This window comes from Biomphalaria glabrata, chromosome 8, assembly GCF_947242115.1.
Source record: "Biomphalaria glabrata chromosome 8, xgBioGlab47.1, whole genome shotgun sequence".
In the NCBI taxonomy this organism is placed as follows: domain Eukaryota; kingdom Metazoa; phylum Mollusca; class Gastropoda; family Planorbidae; genus Biomphalaria; species Biomphalaria glabrata.
The window spans coordinates 30793911-30805335 of NC_074718.1; the positions used below are offsets into that span (position 1 = coordinate 30793911).

Here is an 11425-nt window from a genome sequence, read left to right on the forward strand (position 1 = left end):
CCGGATCTGAGTTGACCCTGACATAAGAAGGGGAAGAGTAGATGCGGTTGGTCGTTGTGGTGGCCACATGACACCCTCGTTAACCGTAAACCACAGAAACAGATGAACTTGACATCCTCTGCCCTATAAACGACAGGGTCTAAAAGGGGATTTACTTTAATTCCAGGCCATAAAAGAAGCGAGATTGTAAAAGTTGCAGATATTTTCTGAATGACATTTGTAGAACCAACGTCTTCTAAATGTCATCTTTTTAGCAGACGTCTTCTAACTAACATGACTTCACCAAAGCAGACGTCTACGAAACGATATCACTGCATTTGACGCAGACGTCCACTAAATGACATCTCCGCAGCAAAAGTCGTCTAAATGTAGAGACGCACATAAAACAAACTTTTGGACACGCCTGGTGGAGAAATGTTCTTCTTGCAAGCTTTAGTTTGAGTTCACAGTTTATTGTCCTTTATCCCCGCACTTCATCAAAAACTGCATTGATTTTTTTCCCAGCATTTGTTTGTTCAGAAGACAGAAATAGAAGGCAAGCGGAATAAACAAAAAGAATAGTCTTTTGTCAAATCAGACGCAGATGTTACGACTAGGTGTTAAAATTATGACATGCAGTACAACGATAGAAACATACAGACAACAAAACATTCTAAAGCTGTACCAAGGAACCAAGGAAATACTTTATTTTAACTGAGATAGCTAAAGAAATATCTAAAAGAGATTTGGAAAAAAAATGGCAATACATAAAATCGATATAATAGTATTTCCATCAGCATGGTCTAGAGTGAACATCAGTCTCATGTTAAATAGAATATAAGTATCATTCTTAAATAGCAGGTTGATAAAGGTATACAATAAGAAGAAGATTTCAAATCGTTCTAGACTGCATCTAGAGTTAGCTCTTTTAGCTCTAAGGTGGTGGCAGTCATTGACTCGAGTGAGGCACTCAACTAAAATAGCATGATCTCAATCTTTCAGTTCTAGTCTGTCTCACCAACTTCTTTGTTTATTTGTACTTTCTGAACAACTAGAGGTGCACATGCCGCAGTTCCCAAATAGTCTTCCCCGGGTTTGAACAACCGGTGAACCACTAACACATTTCGACTCATAAGGATCTAGATCTAGTTTTTTTTTTTTTCTGCAGTCTGACAGAAGCTTGGGGGGATACAAGGTAGGGAAACGATGCTCCAATATACTCTAGGCTATAAACCAGTGGCGTAGATAAGGTGGGGGGTCCAAATTTGAAAAGCCTCCACTTGAGGGAGGCCTCAAATGAGTGTCCGAAATGTGTTTTTTACATTAAATATTACGCCATTATCTCATGTCATGATGTCGAATGTCGAGGCCCACCTGGCCCCTAAATCCCTAACTACGCCACTGCTGTAAACAGTCCAATACAGAGTTTCCCCCCCCCCCATTTTCCATGAACATGTCATAGAAAATATGCTTATAAATAAAAATTATTAATAATAATATAATACAAAATAACTTGAAATAACCTTAGAATATATTGCCTAACTAAAATATCTACAATAATTTTATTTTTAGGCGCCTCTCTGCGTGTGGCACCCGCCCCCTCCTCCCGAAGGTGGCACCCCCCTCCCTTGCCTTGCCCATCGTGACTTCCTTGTCCCATCTCACTACGCCGCTGGTCCGACACTCACAAGCTGAAAGTGGAGCTTCTTTCTATTTAGCTTAAGAATATCTGCGGCGCGGCTACACAGCGATGCATCAAAAAGTCATGGAGTGAGTGAGTTCATGCGCGATGCACAAAAACAACTGCCAGCAAGTTAAATAATTAGTGCATTATGTCATTAGGCACGCTAGGTTTGAATTGTATTCAAGCTGACATATTGCACGGAGTGGCTTCCTACATTTGTTGCTTAGCATGGATGATAGTCTCGAGAACAAGCACGTGAGGACTAGGGCATGTGGGGGTCATTCGAGACAACGTAGGAGTCATAACTCGCTAGAGAACTACATCTATCTTTTTGTCTCCCTTGCTCAGAGGCAATGAGAGTTTTATGGTTGTATCCTCTCTGTTGACTTAACCAGTTATTAAGTCCATCCTGCTGCGGATTTAGATGGAAGCCATACGCGGCAACGCCCGGGGCTGCTCATACAAAATAACCTTCAAATTGTGTTATAATGTATGTAATCTGTTGTGGTCATTGATAAAACTCAGTTTGACTTTAATGACTCCAATACATTTTTGCGTCAACAATATGTTGATTTGCACTGAATTGTCCTTAGTTGGCGTACATGCGAGACAAGTATTGTGGTAAGTGTGGCTGGGAGGAATGTGCTATTACCTACGAGGACTCGAGCTTTACGTTTTTCCAACTCAGGTACCCATTAGAGTTAGGTGGACTTAGGGGCGTACAAATTCTGAAACTTCAAAATCTTAGTCCCAGCAAGTTCGTATTATTTCCCTTACTTCTTTCTTCATTAACAAATAAGAGATGACCAAGTCGTTAAAACTAGTAACTTGAATAGATTGAAACCCAAATACGACTAAAAACTAAAAGACTGTTGATAACATAGAAAGCACAGTGTGACCCGCGTACATTTATTCATTTTTAAAAGGGCAAACGTCATGGTTGGCTGTCTGGTCGTGTTGTATACGCTCTGTATTGTCGTTTCCATGACCCCGGGTTTGAATCTTGCCCGCCACCATACACCGCCGTTCTGCAGGAGGTCTTGGCCAGGTAGTAATAATCATCAATTCTGAAGGAACATCCGAAACATGTCAAACAAACCAAACACACACACAATGCTTACCTCCAGACGTCATTTAAGTCGTTCATGTTAAACTGAGATTTAAAGTAGACATTTGGCTGTCCTGCTGAGGCAACAGGTTCCAAGGACAAAGATCAAAGGTCATTGTTAACGGAATCATTTGTCACTTTAGAGAAACTCCAAGAAAGTATGTAGGAGAGAAATTACGCCGAAACGTTTAAATGTATTTGTTACAAACTCACACACGACCTAAAAGTGTTCTTTAAAACAAAGTTCTTGACATATTCCATAAAGAAGATGAAACTAGACGAGAAATCCAGAACATTTATTAGAGAATGATCAAGTTCAATTAATCAATGTCAAGGACGCTAAGCTGAACATCACTTTTGCCAACAAAACGAAAAAGAAGTGAGCTCTAGTTGTCACAATATCTGAATGCGTAGCAGTTAGTCTTTGTATTCATTCTTCTCTTTCTTCTAGTTAGTTGGATTTTTGTTTTTTAAAAACAGTTGTAAGTCCTAGAGTGAGAGTCTAATGTGTCGCGTCCTTATTCACATTACTTTGTGTTATAAAAAGAAGAGCTTCGAAAATTTGATTCTGCAGTGCTGAAGAGTACCCATGTGCATTTAAGAGACGTCAACTTTGATAAATAATTGGTATCCTGGATGATTCCGGCAAACTATTCCATGATCTATAGGCACCAGAGAAGAAGGGAAACTTATATGATTTTGTCCTATCATATGTAATAAGAAATGTGTCTTGATCTCTGTGTAGTTCTTTATATTTTTTATTACGTAGTCTTCTTGTATTTGTAAGTCACAGTTGAGTGACTTTAATGTATTATTACTGCATTTTAAAGCATTACTTTTTAATCTTCGGTCTTGATTTATATCAAAATTAATCTATTTTACTCTAATGTTGTTAATCGAATCAAATGTGAATGTACGTTAGTCTAAATCTTTCTGCTCTATTTGTGTATGTTCTTGATTCCGTATGTTCTTTTGAGTTGAAGAGTCCCAAAAAAGAGGACGAAAATTATACTCTCTTTCTCCCTCTCTCTCCCGCTGTCTCCCTCTCTCTCTCTCTCTCTCTCTTCTTGTGAGGCAGTCTGCTGGCCTAATGTAACTTCATTATATTATTGTTAATGGCTTATCTAACCGTCCCATCAATGTGAATAAATTAGGCTTTTTTGTTTTGGTACCTAAACTCGAGTCAGGTAGTCAGGTAGATGATGAACTTAATGCTAAAGTTTGTAAAAGAAAAATGTATATATAATACACTTACAATAATCAATAATCTATGGGAAGCGTGGTCAAGAGGCTAAGTACGCTTAAACATGGCTTGGCTACCTACGAAGAGTGCTCGAGGTTCGACAACCGACTCGAGCAGTTGTGTTTTTTGAGCGCAGCATGGAAAACCTTCTCCCAGATACCCCCCTCCCCCTACAGGTTCACAAATGAGATCGGGCAATAGCGTTCTGAGCATGCTATAAGCATGACAGTAGCGCTATATAAAAGCTATAATTAGAACCTACGTATATTTCATTCACATCTAAATCAGCCGTCTATTCATCAAACACAGTGACATTTGTACTTACCTCATTGCAAATAGTTGTTTCAACAAACATACATTTTGATGGATCTTGAGCATAGCAGGAACTATCTTATCATCCTTGAATTGTAAAACAAAAGTCAAATCTTTTCACAAAATAGTCCAATTTTACTTTACACACCCTTAGTCTTTTTGATTCAGTTATATCTGCCACCAAGGTCAAGGTAAGTGTGAATGAAATGAACACAAATGTCCCCTTCCTGTCATCATTGTGACATTTCAATGAGCTGACTGTTTACAAGGTCTTCAACGTAAGCCCAAATATCTTGAACCCCACGTGGTACCGTAGGTACGTATTCAAAGTTTCTAAGACTATGAAATAAAACAGACACCAGGCTAAGAGAAAGCTGTACACCTTTAAGTCTACAAACAGAACACCTATGGTTTATGTGTCTACCTGGATTTAGAAACAAACTCTAATTAATGAGGTAAAAGGATGTATAGGAGAGTTGCAGTATCTCGATGATAGTGTTGAGCGTTCCCTTATTCCTGTGGCTTAAGTACAAGTTGTCTAGCATCCACGAGAGTTGCCTCTCCTTCCAGCAGTGGGGGTGAGGGGGGATCACGGCAAGCTCACGGCAAGTCGAGCTGGCTGGGTTTAAATCGTGTCGTGTTGCTCACGGAACTGTGTTTTTTTTTGTTTGTTTTTGTTCTCGTCTGAACAAAAAAGAAAGTTAGTCAACTTGGCGAGGTGACTTTGACATAGATCTAGATTATTCTAGATGTTTTTAATATGATTTTTATGTACAAGAGGTTACGTCTCACTCTTGTGAAGTGTTGACATCACATTATCATAAGTCTTCAGCGTTTTTTCTTGGTCAAACAAAAAATAAGCAGAGAACAATAAAGCTATTTCCTAAGTTAAAAGTTACACTCTACTTTTATATAGATCTCAGGACAATAATTAAAAGTTGCAATATTCTCAAATTGAGGGGCCTTATGCGAAACGGATTGCGAGGGCTCAGTCTGGGTAGAGATAAGGTTAATTTAATAAGTGAAAATTAAGATTTTGTATTAGAAAATAAATTCTACACAATTTTAATTAATTTTAAAATGTCATGAAGAAAATATTGAACACCACCAAGTGTAAACTATAAGGTTAACATTGTATGTACACTGAACACAAACGTGTTACATTTGGCGTGAATGAAATTTATCAGGAGTTACACAACTCTTATAGACGTAAGTTTGTGCCGAGCTGATTTATATGAGTTTACCCCCCCCCCCTTCTCTCTTCAGTAGGGTTTGAAGCTAAAAAAAGACATCTTCAATATAAAAAAAGGTAATTACGGACTCAAAATGTTATGAGCGTAGCTAAATGGGTTTTTACTCAGTTTTGAGTTTAAACTTCCCTTCAGCGGGGTTTAAAGGTAAAAAATACTCTTTAATAATAAAAACAAAGGAAATTATACACTCAAAATGTTATGAGTGTAGTCAAAGAGGTTTTAAGTTTAAACTCTCCTCCAGTGGAGTTTAAGTTAAAAAATAGATCTTCAGTGTAAGAAAAAAAGCAAATTACGCACTCAAAATGCTATGAGCGTTCGTTGCCAAAAGGGGTTTTGAGTTTAAACCCCTCTCAATATTAAAAAAAAAAGCAAATTAGACGCTAAATTATTTGAGCGTAGCCAATCCAATTGGGGGTTTTGAGTTTAAACCCCTCTCCTACTGATGGCTTTTTTTTTTTAAAGTTTAAAACCCCAACAGGTGGTTTTGAGTTTAAAATCCCCCTACAGAGCGTTTTGAGGTGGAAAACCTCTATCTTCAATATTATTCTAAAGCAAACTACAGTTACTAAATTATATTACCGTAGCTAAATGGGGTTTTGAATTAAAAAAAAAAAAAAAAAAACTTCAGAGAATTTTTAGTTTAAAACCCCCAACAGATGATTTTGACGATAAAACTTCCCTTTTCGATATAAATCTAAAGCAAACTACATTCACTTAATTCCAAGAGCGTATTCAAGAGAGGTTACACATTTCTACCAGTGGCGGGGCTCCATTAATAAAATGCAGTGAATAGTCATCTGCCGAAATTGAAAAACACTAAATATGGCTCAACAAAGATGGCTAAGACAGATTTTAGGAGTCAGTTATAGAGATCGGGTCTAAATCGAGAAAATCCTTTGCCAAACTTGGAGTCGACCCCTTAGTAAGATTGTGACAGAGCGTCACATGAGGTTTGCGGGACATGTTCTCCGACAAAATGAATTACGCATCAGAAGAGTTGCGATGATATCCTAGTACAACTTGGCGCCACACATTCATGGCAGGGTCTAAGTCAGTAAGAATAGCACATTAGGTTTTTGAAATAAAACTTTTTAATAGCAGGAAAATGCACTGTAGATACCTCAAAATATGCAATTTATTGGCAATTTATTGGCTTTCAATACCAGAAATAGTGCTTGGCGTCGGGGCTTCGCCCCGCGCTGGGGGAGCTCATAGGGCTCCTCCAGACCCCCTTGCTGGCAGTAGCGAGGAATCCACAATTTTTCCACTAACTCCAGGAAGAACCTATTCTAGGGCACGATAAACGTCTTCCGAAAGAATAAAGGGTCACAATGTAATGAAGATTATGTACACACACATACACATAAATACATATAAATATTTTTTTTCGCGGAAAAAAAAATCCTGGCTACTCCCATGATACAAGGTGATGACTGATGCAAACTTTCTCTTTTCTTTGCCAAAATAATGTCATGCTTGCATATTGACAACACAAATTACCCAAAAATATTTTTTGTTGTCATTCAGGAAACAAACTTCTTCCGTTGTTGGATTGATTGGTTCTATGCCAGAGATGTTTTCAATGTATCTCTAGTATTTCTGGACATTGTTTTGTAAATGTCTTTTGATTTGACCATATCAGATAAATTTGTATTGTTTTAACATTTGTCGAAAGGACGAAATCATTTCGATGATTCGATGTACGTCATCTTAAGTGACAACTTTTCAAGTGATGCCAGACCTCTGGCTGAATATCCGTTTTGTTGGAAAAAACTTATAACAAAGTACAACAAAAATATAACAAAATCACATGAAAAGTACAACAAAATCACATTAATAGTATAACAAAATCACTAAAAGTACAACAAAAGTACAAATGTAGCAACAATAGTACAACATTAGTACAACAATATGCATGCTACCCTGCCTCATAGTGGCGCCCGGGTGGAAACGATCGTAGGAGGAAACGATTAGGCTAAAGGGTAGCGAAACAAGACTCCCGTGGGGGTGCCTAAGGGGATGCGAGAGCATCCTCATTGCACTGCGCGGAGTTGTAAAAAAGCTCCCACAACCTTGTCACAATCCAGGCGCTGTTCCTCAAGGGGCCGTTACATAAATGGCGTGTCCCGCACAGTTAGCCTGGTATAGAAAAGGAAAATGGCGGGGGTCTTAGTGTACGCGGTCTCTTGCCGCGAGTCTGACCCACCCGTCAGACAGAACAGTGTACACTGTTCTCATTCAGACCGGTGAGAGTGTTCACTTTTGCTGGCCTAGAGTTCCAAGAGCCGAAGGCTCAACTCTACCTGACAGTTTCAAGAAGAAGAAGTACAACAATAGTACAACAGAGAGCGATTGTGGAAGTAAAATAACAATATTCCAAATTATGTTATCAGCTGAAGATGTGGTGACCTTGGAGACATCTTCGAGATCCTTAACATTCTTAGGAAGTTTCTCATTACTATAGAGCGACATGACAGAGGACACTCTTAAAGAAAGGGCCGGTTTTAGGCCACTGCAACCTATGCGGCCGCAGTGGGCCCGGCACTTACATAGGGCCCGCGCGAATTCTAGGTGTAAATTATTGGATTAAATCACTTTAGCTTATTAAAATTGTTACAATAAGGCGAATTTTAAACAAAACAAGAAGTTCAAATACTTTATTTACTTTAATAGTTACTGGCATACAAATATAAATCTAGATCTATCTCGACCTTTTAAAAAAAAACAAAAGCGATATTTTGTGAGTCAATAGTAAATTTAAAAGACAGATCTGAATGTTTATTCGCATTTTGTTGGGAAACTACCGATACGTGACGTTTTGGCGCCGCCGTTTTGGCCCGAGACGTTTTGGCGCGAGCCGTTTTTGGCGCAGTGGACGTTTTGGCGCGAGATATAATTTGAAGATAATTTAATTAGCACGTATCTTTTATAACAATGTTTATTTCACTCTACCATAATATTGTATGTATAGTATGAATTCTAACACCGCCCAGCGAATTTTTTTTTTTTTTTTTGTAATATAAAGGTTTTGTTTATTTCATGAAAATTGGCCTACAATAAGTCAGATTCCTGAATGGTAATGACATGCTATCCCCTCCCCTTTATTTATACGTGAGTTCTGCCAATCGCACTGGATGACATTTTTCAATGTCTTTCCAAAAGACATATTTTTTTATTTGAAATTTATATACCACTAGAACTAGCTAAGTGTCACACTTTAATAGAACAAAAACAACATGTTAACATCTAAAGCTTTATTACACTGAATGACGACAATAACTCCACACATAGTAAAGATCAAGACACGGAATGTGGTCAGTACAAACACTAACGTGAATCCACAAATGCAAACAAACACTAGGGGCGACAATAGATAGGAACAAATTCACGACACTAAGATACTTTGAAAAGATATATTTTGAGAAATGGACCTCATTCACCAACCGCAAACAAACAACATTTAGCCACGTGGTGCTCTACCTCTTCTATAGAATTTACGATCTCATGTTTAATTCATGATGGTTGTCACGTGATTTTTTTCCCGTTGTTTTATCAATATGATCACGTGACTAAATGTTGTTTGTTTACGATTAGTGACTGAGGTCCATTGGGTAGGGGTGATTTGGGTGACACATCTCGCATTGATGAAGGTATAGTTAAACAAATACACACAATGTTTATTAAAGAAAATTATGTGAAACACAAATACACATTTACATTTAGTAAATGATAAGTCACATTGTTTAATGGACTTGTTATAGCTCACATATAAAAAAAAAAGGTTTTAGGAGAAGATATAAAAATAATTTCTCAAATAACATATATAATGTACGAAAGCTACTAATGTTTTTCGCTTAAATATGTATAACAAACAGACTTTTTCACTATTTTATACCGAGACAAACAAAATATATATTCTACCCCCCCCCTCCCACGAAACAAAATAATAATAACTTCATAATTTTGACTATTTCATGCATGCTGTGAAGTATGGAAGGCAGCCTGGTGTTGTGTAATGTTAGAGATTTAACAATAATTAAATATTAAACTTAAATGCCAAAAATAGCGAACACAAATAGTTCTTCTTCTGTAAGTGAAAAATATGTCTTAACACAAACACTCATGCAAAACATAGATATGCAGAATTCTTTTAAAAGAAATAATACAATGAACGTACATAATGTATTTTGTGCCAAAACGTCCCTAGCGCCAAAACGGTGGAGCCAAAACGACCTTCGTGCCAAAACGACCTTCGTGCCAAAACGACCTTCGTGCCAAAACGACCTTCGTGCCAAAACGACCTTCGTGCCAAAACGGTGGGGCCAAAACGGCGGCACCAAAACGTCCTGCTTCGGGAAACTACTATCTGCTGTAGATGGCTCGTAAAGTTAATTTGACAGTGATTTTGTACTTAGTAAAATGTGAATAAAATGCAAAGACAAATTTATTTTCTAATACAAAATCTTAAATTTCACTTATTATCCTTATCCCTACACAGACTGGGGCCCGCGCAATCCGTTTCGCATAGGGCCCCACATTTTGTAGGACCGGCCCTGCACTTAAAGATACAATAATACATTTTTGTCCTCCAAAAAAATAAAATTTAAATAATAATGTATAATATTTATACTAAAGCCCTTTTTATAGATTCTGAAGATTAAAAAGTGCAGTATTTCACGTGACTTCCAAGTCTTAAGTCTGTGATCTAGATGTTTGTCTCATCCACTGCAGGCCGCAGGTGGTCAACATGGATTCTTTTTTTTTTACCGTAAACAAGTTTGACAATAGCTTTCATTTTGGTCCAAATGTTTATCTTACGAAATAAGAGTTCACAATTTACAAAGCTTATATCAACTCACTCTGTCTGTCTTTCTGTCTGTCGGGTAAAAAGTTTGTACACGTTAATTCTCCCACGCCCAATCTTGGATCAAGTTCAAATTCGGCTCAATTATTTCTTGTACCTGAAAAACATAAATAAAAAAAAAATTAAAAAAATGAAAAAAAAAGTTAATTAGCTAGTTTAGTTAAATATTTCGTTTGGTATCTCAAACACTTAAACAATGGAAATAATTTGCACTTGACTGAAATGGTGGTAAAAGTTGAATTAGTCCCCTTTCTTTGTCGTCACATGATAACTAGGACGAGACCATAGAAACAATAGATAACTATACAATCATTTATGTTCACAGGCTCACCACTAGCAGAGTGGTTATCGTGTTGGCTTGAGAAGCCTGAGAAGGCTTGAGCCATGATTTTAAATTGAGGTCGTTCCCACCCTCCTCCATCTTTTGGTATTTCTATAAATGCTTTTTTATTGTTAGTCTAGATCTATGACCAATTTAATGACATGACTGATCCAAACTTTGATTGATACATCTAGGCCTAGTATAGGCTTTGTTTTGTTTTTTTTGAAAGTTTTGTTTTTCTAGTTTCTTGTTTTATTTGACGTAATGTCAAGTGTTCTAAGACGTCATTGACAGGAATACAAACAGGTAGAAAGGCGTGACAAGACTGACACACATAGTAACAGGAAAAGTGATTCGACTTGCCTTTCCTTTTCTACCTAAGTGAAATCATACGGTAATAGTGCAGGACGCGGTGGAGGTGTTTTACCCAGACACAACTCTTTCAAATACTGGTTTGAGTTGTTATCAACTGTTTACTTTTTACAAATGTGTTGATTGTCTCCCTTTCTCCAGCCTCCATCAGTCTCTCACTCTATCATCTCTCACTCTTTTATTACTCTCTCTTTCTCTCTCAAACTCTCTTCCATGGTCTCTCTCTTTCATTCTCTCTCTCATACTTTCTGTCTATTCAACTTTCTCTCACATTTATAATCTTCATCT

At 37.5% G+C, this 11425-nt stretch overlaps 1 protein-coding gene across 1 annotated transcript in view; it reads right to left on the reverse strand.

Annotated features, from left to right (window-relative positions):
- Window positions 1-4828, reverse strand: part of LOC106079600 (cholecystokinin receptor type A-like) — a 165106-nt gene extending 160278 nt beyond the window's left edge. The window contains exon 1 of the mRNA XM_013240792.2: window positions 4340-4828. The gene's annotated coding sequence lies outside the window, so the exon portion shown is untranslated. The remainder of the gene's footprint in view (window positions 1-4339) is intronic.
- Between the last annotated feature and the right edge of the window lie 6597 nt (window positions 4829-11425).